The 9007-nt window shown below is 48.3% G+C and overlaps 1 non-coding gene across 1 annotated transcript; it reads left to right on the plus strand.

The window, feature by feature from the left end:
• Positions 1-6949: 6949 nt before the first annotated feature.
• LOC115642118 lies at positions 6950-7143 on the plus strand. Its single transcript, XR_003998159.1, has one exon. It is a non-coding gene; the product is annotated as a U2 spliceosomal RNA (small nuclear RNA).
• Positions 7144-9007: the final 1864 nt, after the last annotated feature.

Consider the following 9007-nt stretch of genomic DNA (forward strand, 5'->3'; position numbering starts at 1 on the left):
CTAGCTGGATGGCTGGTGGAGAGGAGCGGCTAGCAGGAAGGCTGGTGGAGAGGAGCAGCTAGATGGAGGTCTGGTGGAGAGGAGCGGCTAGTTGGATGGCTGGTGGAGAGGAGCAGTTAGCAGGAAGGCTGGCGGAGAGGAGCAGTGAGCAGGAAGGCTGGTTGAGAGGAGCAGCTAGCCGGGAGGCTGGTGGAGAGGAGCGGCTAGCTGGAGGTCTGGTGGAGAGGAGCGGCTAGCTGGATGGCTGGTGGAGAGGAGCAGCTGGCAGGAAGGGTGGTGGAGAGGAGCGGCTAGCAGGAAGGCTGGTGGAGAGGAGTAGCTAGATGGATGGCTGGCAGAGAGGAGCAGTGAGCAGGAAGGCTGGTGGAGAGGAACAGCTAGCTGGATGGCTGGGGGAGAGGAGCAGCTAGCTGGATGGCAGACGGAGAGGAGCAGCTAGCTGGATGGCTGGTGGAGAAGAGCATCCGGTGGTGGAGACTGCAGCAGAACCCCACGGAGAGGTTTGGCAATCAGCCAGCAGCACAAGCAGCGGAACATGTACGATGCCTCCCCATGCCTCCCGCCGTTTCCACTCAGGCTGGGAGGTAAAGTCGGCAGATGAACTTCTGAACTCTGGGGCTGCACTGATCAAGGACAGAAACTGTGGGTTGGGTGACTGTTGGGTTGCTGGACTTAAGACCCTGAGGGGAAAAGGACACTGACAAACTTACTTGGGGTGGGTCTTTTGCTCATGGTTTGTGTTATGGAGCCTGTTTGTGGTGTTTCCCCACATAATGCCACATTGTTTCCCTCCTTTATTAAAAGGCTTTTGCTACACTCAGACTCTGTGCTTGCGAGAGGGGAAGTATTGCCCCTTAGAGGCACCCAGGGGGTGGTGTATAATTGTCCGGAGTCAGTGGGTGGAGGCTCACGCTAGTTTTGCATTGTGTTATTGAAACAGAACCCCTAGATACTGACCCCGGCCCTTGTTGCTGCCAACTCTGACGGGCAGAAGGGTTCCATTTTGGGGGGCTCGTCCGTGATCCCTGGGTCAGTATCCCTGTCAAGCACCTGTTGAGCGATCCACTACATTGGGAAACTATTGTGTTTATATTTTGAGGAAATGACTGTTTGTATAATGGCTAATATGTCAGGTTTGTTGGGCCCTGGCTCAACAGCCTCTAGCTCAGGGGCCGCAGCCTCAGCCAACGATTGGGCAAAAGCACTGGGGCAAACATTGCAAAAGCTTGTGCTGTCCCATGCTACATCAAACTCTTGTAGTATGTTCAGGTTATTTGCTGGTGAAGAGGAGTTTGAAGCCTGGTTAGAGCACACCCCTGAAATGCCGCAGGAGTGGCCCGGACCCGATGCAGATGCCCGATGTAGAAAAGCAAAGATGTCTACTAGAGAGCCTTATGGGCCCAGCATTAGATGTGATTTGCACCCTGAAGCTCACTGACCCTGGGGTCAGTGTGAAAGACTGCCTAGAGGCCCTTGATCATACCTGTGGGAGCATAGAGGGCTCTGAAGACAGCTATTGTAAGTTCCTTAATTCCCAACAGCTAAGGGGCGAGAAGGCTTCTGCCTGTATACAGAGGCTGGAGAGATTGCTTCCCAGAGCTGTCATGAGGTGAGCAGTGACTGCTGAGCAGATGGATCAGACAAGACTGGCTCAAATTGTAAGAGAAACTCAGTATCAGAACCAGATTCTACTTCATCTCCGGCTAAGAGAACAACAGTAACATTCCCCAAGCTGATAAAAGAGGTCAGAGAGGGGGAAGAAAGGCAGGCTGCCAGTGGGTTTTGGGAAGCCCAAACATCATAGCCAGCCTGTACAACACCACTGCAAATGGCCAGTGTACTGATGGTGAGCACCAGAGAGGAACTTGCCTAACAAATGCAGGTTCTAACAGAACTGATAGCTGAACTGCAAAGCATCATTGACCGAGCTAAGACTTCCAGGAATAAGGAGCCTCAGGCTGTTGCAATGCAGAAGTCAGCATTTAGAGCCACCATCCCACGCAGGCAAAGGGGGAAAGGACAATTCTTCTGACACCAGTGTGGTCAGGATGGGCACATTGTGGCCAAATGCCATAATGAAGAAAATCCCTCCTTAGTGTATGGAAAGCTGAGGATCAGTTGGGAGAGATCCGGTAACTGTCAGAGGGTCTGGGGATGGGGACAGGCCTGCGTGATTTGAAGATTCCCCCAGGAAAGACAGTTCAGCTGGGATTCCCTCAGGACTGATAGGGCCTCAAGCAGAGGTCATGGTGAGGATTGAAGGGGCGGAGTGTAAAGCCGTGCTTGACACTGGATCTCAAGTGACTATTATATTTCAGTCATTCTACCAAAAGATGCTTAGGCACCTGCCTATACAGCCACTGACTGGCCTTGGTCAATGTGACCTCATCATGGATGAATACCCCTTCCAAGCGTAGGTCATAGCGCACCTGGAATTCCCAGAGGAGGTTTCTGGGGTAAGAGAAGAGGTAGACACAGCTGCCCTAATATGCCCTGACCCTAAAGGGACCTCTGATGTGTCTGTGCTGATAGGGACCGATTCCAGTTTCTTCAAGGTATTTGCAGATTATTGCAGATGATGGGCTGGGGACCAGTATGTGAAAACCTCTGAATAATCTTATCTGGGGATACTAACAAGAACAAATCTAAGACTAAGAACAAGGAGAGGTCTCCAAAGCCTCCTATGCAGAGACACTATGGTCCCTTTAAATCATTTGGGACATGGCGGGGATGAGAGATGTGAAAGGGCTTTTCAGGAAATCATTATTTGCCTGATTCATGTGCCAGTCCTAGTCCTTGCTGACCCAAACAAACCATTTATCCTGCATGCTGATGCCAGTTTGGAGGGTCTGGGAGCAGTCCTATACCAGGAAGTGGAAGATAAATGTAAACCTGTAGCCTTTGCCAGCTGAGGACGATCTGATAGCAAAACTCACTATCCCATCCACAAGCTGGAGTTCTTGGCATTGAAATGGACCATCACTGAGAAATTTCGAGACTGCTTATGTGGTGCTCAGTTTCAAGTATGGACAGACAACAGATAACAATCCACTGACTTACGTGTTAACAAGTGCTAAGCTGGATGCTACAGGGCAGAGATGGGTGGCCACTTTTGCTAGCTGTGACTTCAGCATTCAATACCAATGAGATGGTATACAGAGTGTGATTTGTGGGAACCACAAATTCTTGGCTGGGGAGAGGATGTAAGCAGGGTCAGTTTGAACTCTACCCTGACATCTGTTGGTGATCTGTTGTAAAGGACTTTTGGGGCTGATGTAATTTGCATGGTCACACCCAACCTGCATTGCACGTTTGCTTGTCCAAACCGTCACTCGGCTGCTGTGGGATCCCCAGTCTCTTTGTTATTAGGCCAGGAGCAATAAAGTGTAATTATACTGGTTATATGAATCAAGGACAGTAGAATGGTACTTGGCATTTCATGATTGAGGGACTAACCCTAACCTAAATCTCTCTCGCTAGACAAGGCACATGGATTCTAAAGCACAATGAGTTAAGAGAGATGGAGAATTAGTTGTAGGTGATAGTATGGGTCTATCTTAAAAACCCTTAGCACTAAGTTCTTTAATCTCTTTTTGGTATAAAAACAGAGCTAATTTTGGCTCTGTTAGGTTTAAGCTAAGATTAGCTACAAATAGTTTCTTGATATATCCAAGGCAATGATGAAGTATCTTGTTGTTTTTGATCTTGAAATGAAAGCTTTATCTGTATCTCTGAAATTTTAAGGCAAAAATGTTATCTCAATTGCATCCTTTTTATGTCACTGAGCTATGTTTACTGATGCTGGGGTTTGAGTCTTAAACATATTTTTGGTAACTGGTTCTGTTCTCATATGCCCACTGAGAACTGCAAAAATATAGTTATCTGCAAAACCATTAGGGCTGGGGTGTGATATTTAGCCACTGTTTTAATTCTGCAGATTAACTTCTAGACTTTAGGGGGCTGAGTAATTTGGGGGGCAAATAGCAGTGTTCCAAGCATCACTTCCCATGTTTTTTTCCTTATCTCTCAGAACAGTTGTGCTATGCCTTTTACCTGTCAATACAAAAAAGGGACTCTAGGTTAAAGCATATTACCAAGTACTACTACAACAATTCTCACATTCCAAAAATTTTGTCTTTACATACCAGAAACAGGAAGGATAGACCACTTAAACTAAGAAAAAAAAAAATCTGTTCCTTCCATCCACAACATTTTGGGTTTTGGAACCCATAACTCTTAATGGCGAACACTTTAGGGGGGAGGGCAAAGCTCTCAGTCCTCAAATGCTAGGTACAGTTATTCTGTCCTTGATTTAAATAAACAGGATAACGACAATTTATTACTCCTGCCCCAATAACAAAGAGACTAGGAACCCCCACAGCATCAAAAAACTGTTTGGACAAGCACACCCATCATGCAATGTGGGATGGGTGTGACCATGCAAATAACATCAGCTCCAAAAGACCTTTACAACAGATAATCAACAGATGTCACGGTAGAGTTCAAACTGACCCTGCTTAAACTAGATTGTCAAAAAGATTAAAAAAAAACATTGAACTTTACATTGCACCAAATGAGGGTGAGAAACATGGGGCTGGACTAGGAACTTGCTCTGTCCACCCCATGCATTGACCTGGTATTGCAGTGCCTCCAGGACTGGTGCTTCTCCTTCTGGGGCGAATCTTCTGGTTAGAAAAGCAGAAAGAATTTTACTGTAATGATGCACCTTTAGAGCAGATTTGTTCAAGTTGTTGAAAACAGGTTGGAAACCCTTGTCTTCTTTACAATAAAATATTGTTATGTTTTCTCAGGGTCTAATGTTTTGTGAGGCTGTTGATAGATATGTGAGGTTCTTTGTCTTGCTAGAAGATTGTTTAAGGAGCTGGGATCCTTTTTTTCTGCGGTGAGTCTTTTCAACCGTTAGTATGAGAGATAAAGGCTTTCCAGGCTGTTGGGGAGATGATTGGTTAGTTGGTTGGTTGCACAGGCAGAGACGGCGCTGTTTAAAGCTGTTCCCGTGTATCAGGTCAGGTTAGCTGCAGCTCACCGAACCCCGAGGATCTGAGGTCAGCTACTTTATAGCAGAGGCAGACCAAGCAGCAGGTACAATGCCGGGTCGCACCCCGGCTGGCAGATAGAATCTCAATGACCGAGAGACTTTTTCTGTTGGACCATATGAACCAGAGCCGAAAGCTCACTGAACGTTAAATCTCACCAAATGAGGGTCAATCCAGCCTCATCATTGTATCCGCTCATTATACTCCACGCCTGAACATAGCCATCATATGAACAACTTACCCTCCTATCTCAGTGTCTGCACGTTGACCCGTTAACCTTTGACTCCCAATCGGGGCTATTGCAGATGATGTATTCCTTATGCCACCTGATCTTAAACTGAATTTTGCACCCCCTCGATAATCCGTAACGTTATTCCCTGACCACCAGAAACTTCTATGCCTAAACTCTGTAGCGTACACTTTTTTTTTAAACATCATCTTAGTAAAATCAGAGGCTGTCAGGGACCTCAGGAGGTCCAACCACCTGCTCAGCGTAGGACTTATCCCCCACTAAATCCTCACATGTCCTCCTCTGGGTGGGGTTGAGTTTGCAGTCTTGGGTTTAGCAGGCCAATGCTCTGGTCACTGAACTATCCTTCCCCCCTAAGTTGACACTTGTTCAAGATCCCGGCACCTGCTCCTTTGCAAGGTGTGTGCGTCTGCTCCCGGTTTTAAGCCTGCTAACCCAGCGGGGGCCTGATTGCCCTGTGGCTTCCAGCCCATCTCCCTCTGCCATGCGCCTGGGCGTCAGCGGGACTGTCTCAAGAGAGCAGCTTTCCCCCTCTCCTGCATTCCAATCTTCCCCCCAGCTGGGGAACGAGCAGGGGCAGCTCTGAGAAAAGTCTCCTTTGAGCACTGGAGGCGGGCGGGGAACTCTCATTTCCATACCCAGGGTGCATTGCGTGCAGTGAAGTGAGTCGCTGCTCAAGGGGCTGGTTTTGCTCCCAATGTCCCCGGTTCCAATGAGCCAATTTGGATTTAAATCGGTTCAGTTAAATTTCCTCTAAAAGGGAGAGGTTTAGTGGGGCTGTCAGTGTAGTCACTCCGCGTTGAGTGGAAGGCGCCTTTCCCCTGGCAGTGCCTCTGCAGCTTGTTCTGGTTTTCCTTTGGATGGTATAAATTTTGTGTTCTCCCTTGCTTTCCTGCTCCTGAAAAGCAAAGAGCTTTTCCTGGAGAGTAATGTATATGATTTTCTGAGGTTGTTACCTTATGTAATGGAAAGAAAGCAGAACTGTGGTTGGACTTTTGCTCCTTGAACAGAGTGGTGGTATATGTTTCCTTGGCTAGCTGCTGCCTGTTTGTGGCTGTGAGGCAACCCTTAGCAATGATGGTAGGGGGACAGCTGTCTCTTCTATTCTGCAGTGCTGCTGCAATTTTTTGTTGTGCCCCTTCCCTACTGCAAACCAGGCAGGCAGGCTTGGTGGCCAATGGAAGTGGGTTGAGCCCAGGTTTCCTTTGGCAGATGCCTGGTTGAGAACCGGTGCTGTATCGTAGGCCTCCTTAGTCATCTTTTGTCTAAGCTGACCAGCCCTAATGTCTGTAGTCTCGTCTCATACCTTAGAAGCCTGCTTATTTACCCCTTTCAGTTGTAAAAACGGACTATTGATTCCTACCTTTTCTTTCCTATCTGCTAACCGGTTACTGATCCATGAGAGGGAGGGGCTTGAGCTCTCTGGAGTAGCTCGTGACTGTGAGTGGCAACCTCAGGCCAGACTGTTAAGAAGCAGGGCACAGCCCCCGACTCAGTGGTGTGTTCCAGACTTAGATTTCCCCAAGTGTCAGATTCTGGAGGATGTTCCTTTATGACTTTATAAACCAAAACTTGCTATTTGGGGATAATATAAGCGTTCTATGCAGAGGACTAGAAATGTTTTTATTAACCTGTATTTTAGATCATTTTAACATTCGCTGGAATCAAAGTTTTAAATCTGTTCTTATCACTTTAAGAACTGATACTTCCTCTATCTCAGGACTAGCTATGAAACTGATTTTTTGGAAGCGGGAGCTGGAACAGCAGCTTCCTGCATCCACTGCACTCAGCGCCCTGTTATTGCGGCACTGAACCTCCAGGAACGGTGGCCCTCCCTTTGGGGAGAATATCCTGGTTGAAGAGCAGCGAAGAAAAGTGGTGTTGTCTGTCTTACCATTTCGTTTGTACTAAGAGTATGGTTTTGAGTCATTTATAAATTTTTGGTCAGTTATTAGTTACATCTTATTATTAGGCCTCTGAGCTGAAAGGCTGCTCTTGCAGATTTTACTTTGATGTTGTTTGTAGGTCAAACAGCTGCTTTCTTAGTCTATTCTGTGTAGGTTCTTAAACCGCTCTCCTTAGTCTACCTTCCAGAATTAATTGCATGGTTTGGATCATTCTTTCCCTCGTCTCCCCACAAAAGAGAAGATTTCCATCCCTTTCCTGTTGGGAAAATGCCACCGTCGTAACCTAGGAAACAGTCTCTGTAAATGTTTTGCCCAGATGAGGGCTAGTTCATAGGAGCAGAAGAGGAGGAAGGTTGTGGCCCTTTGAGTGACATTCCTAGCGTGACTCAAGGAAAATAATTAAAAAAAAAAAGTGTCCAGGGCCAGTGCGCGAGCGGCTCTGGGGCAGCAGGTCAGTGGGTGGGTTTTGTGCAAACAAGGAGTGTACAGGGAACTGTCTTTTTTTTTTTAACAGAATTGTGTGTCAAGGGCTCTTGCTTTGAATTCTTCCACTGGAGTCATTCCAGGAAAGTGAGCCTCACTCAGAGTTACCTAGTTACGGTGTTCGTTGAGTGGCTGAGAGCTCGTCCCGATGAGGTAGAAAGCGGTGGGGTCAGGGGGCGTGCGCGTGCCGCAGAGCATGGGCCTTGCTTCTCAGCTTTCTGAGCTAAGAGGTGAAAACATTATCTAAAAGCTGTAACTGTTCTTATGTTTAATTTGTTCAAAGGGACATCTGCAAACCAGATAATGACAAGAATCTCCTGCAGCTATTTTTGAAAAAATTGATACTGCTCCCCAGATCTATGCTTCTGCTGAAGCTGATTTGTATACGCACTGCACTGCTGAAACCTTGAAAGAACTTTCTCTTTCTTCTTTTCTTTCAGCTACATCCTCATCAACTGCTGCTGTTCCTGTGTGTTCCACTTTCCAGAAAACCCAATGGTAGCCTGCCCAAAGACCTGGACCACCAGCAAGGATGAAAACATCAGGAGTTGGCAGAAGAAAAACCCAGCAGGCACCTCTACAAGAAGATTGAAGAGCAGAAGGCCAGCCCTTCGGGACCTCCCATCCAGGACCAAGAACTTCTTGACAGCTCTTCAGGAGGAGGACCCCAGAAGATCCCGATCTACTTCCTAGGTCCAGGATACTGAACACTGCCCTGGTGCTCCCGAGATGGACGACACTGCAGGAGCCCCCCTGAAGATCCAGGACCAGGATAGTGATGGGCGCCCCACTGAGAAGGACCCCGCTAGAAGAGCCCCCCAATGACTGAGGACCAGGATGCTGATGCCCACCTTGCCAGGAAGGATGCCACTGGAGGAGCCCCCCAGATGACCAAGGACCGGGATGCTGATCACTGCCCCGCCGGGAGGGACTTCGCCAGAGGAGCCCCCGCAACTACCTAGGACCAGGATTCTGATTGCCGCCCCTCTGGGAAGGATGCCGCCAGAGGAGCCCCCCAGATGACCGAGGACCAAGAGGCTGATTGCCACCCCTTCGGGAAGGATGCCGCCGGAGGAGCCCCACAGACGACCCAGAACCAGGATGCTGAGTGCTGCCCTGCCAGGAAGGATGCTGCCGGAGGAGCCCCCCAGATGGCCCGGAACCGGGATGCCTAGTGCTGCTCCGCTATTCCAGAAAGGGATGCTCCAGAAGGAACAACCTCCTCAACTCGAGACTCTGAAACTTCTTACCAACCACCTGTCCAGAGGAGTGCCGCTCAAAAGGGAATGGACTCCAGAGCCCTGGATCTC

This window comes from Gopherus evgoodei, unplaced genomic scaffold, assembly GCF_007399415.2.
Source record: "Gopherus evgoodei ecotype Sinaloan lineage unplaced genomic scaffold, rGopEvg1_v1.p scaffold_37_arrow_ctg1, whole genome shotgun sequence".
NCBI lineage: Eukaryota > Metazoa > Chordata > Testudines > Testudinidae > Gopherus > Gopherus evgoodei.